Raw genomic sequence first — 1,012 nt, 5'->3', positions numbered from 1 at the left:
TATCTTTCTCCCTCAGTTACTCCCTCCCTCCCTCCCCCCTACCCTCCCTCCAACTCCACCCCCCCCCTCCCTCCAGAACTGATTATAGTGTGCTGTATGTTCCGTCACGCTGTAGTGTTGACCTGTAGCTGTCATCTCCCTGATTACTTTCCTGATTCACTCTCCTTGTTTAGTAATGTGCAATCAATCATAATCAATTAGCCAAAATGTTGAATAATTAAATCCATATTCATTAATTAAAATAATGATCACTTTCTGCCAATCCTTCATTAGCAGTGTTGTGTAAGGGGTCTGCCACACAGCAGACTTTCTTCTCCCAGCTCTTTCTGTCTTCTTCTGAAGTCAAAGATGTTTAATGGGCAAAGAATCGGCTAACAGTTTCTGAATGATATTTGGACTTTGAATATTTTTTAGATTGACTTTATTTTTTAAATCGTATATATGAATACATTGAGTAAACATTCAACAACCACAATAAATATTCAACTAATATTTTAATAGAAATTAAAAGTACAGAATTTCTCCCATGTAGTTTAATATGAGGTTAAAAGAGAAACATCAAATGGAATATCCTATGATTCAATGAAGGAGATGTAGGAGATCCAACACGCACCGCAAAACGTCAAGTCTAAAACGGCCAGCGACATTCCCACCACTCTGACATAAACTGTTCCCTTTGTCTCACTGTCTTAAGGACCCCGTTCATTCCTCTGTAAAATAATCACGCATAACTACAGCTCTCCTTTCTGTCACGCTTGACCAGGAACTGTCTATTGGTACGCTTGGACTCACATCCTTCTTTTTAAAGGAGTAAAGAGGGGAGAGATGGAGGACCATTAATGATGGGTAAACATCCAGGAGAAAGGCTGCATGGGAACACTCAGTTCAAAAAGCCCGAGGGGGAGAGAGAGAGAGAGAGAGAGAGAGAGGAAGAGAGAGAGAGAGAGAGAGAGAGAGAGAGAGAGAGAGAGAGAGGAGAGAGAGAGAAAGAGAGAGAGAGAGAGAGATGAGA

The sequence above is a fragment of the Salvelinus sp. IW2-2015 genome, linkage group LG27 (genome assembly GCF_002910315.2).
Source record: "Salvelinus sp. IW2-2015 linkage group LG27, ASM291031v2, whole genome shotgun sequence".
In the NCBI taxonomy this organism is placed as follows: Eukaryota; Metazoa; Chordata; class Actinopteri; order Salmoniformes; family Salmonidae; genus Salvelinus; species Salvelinus sp. IW2-2015.
The sequence above is the reverse complement of the archived record's forward strand: the minus strand, read 5'-3'. Positions refer to the sequence as shown.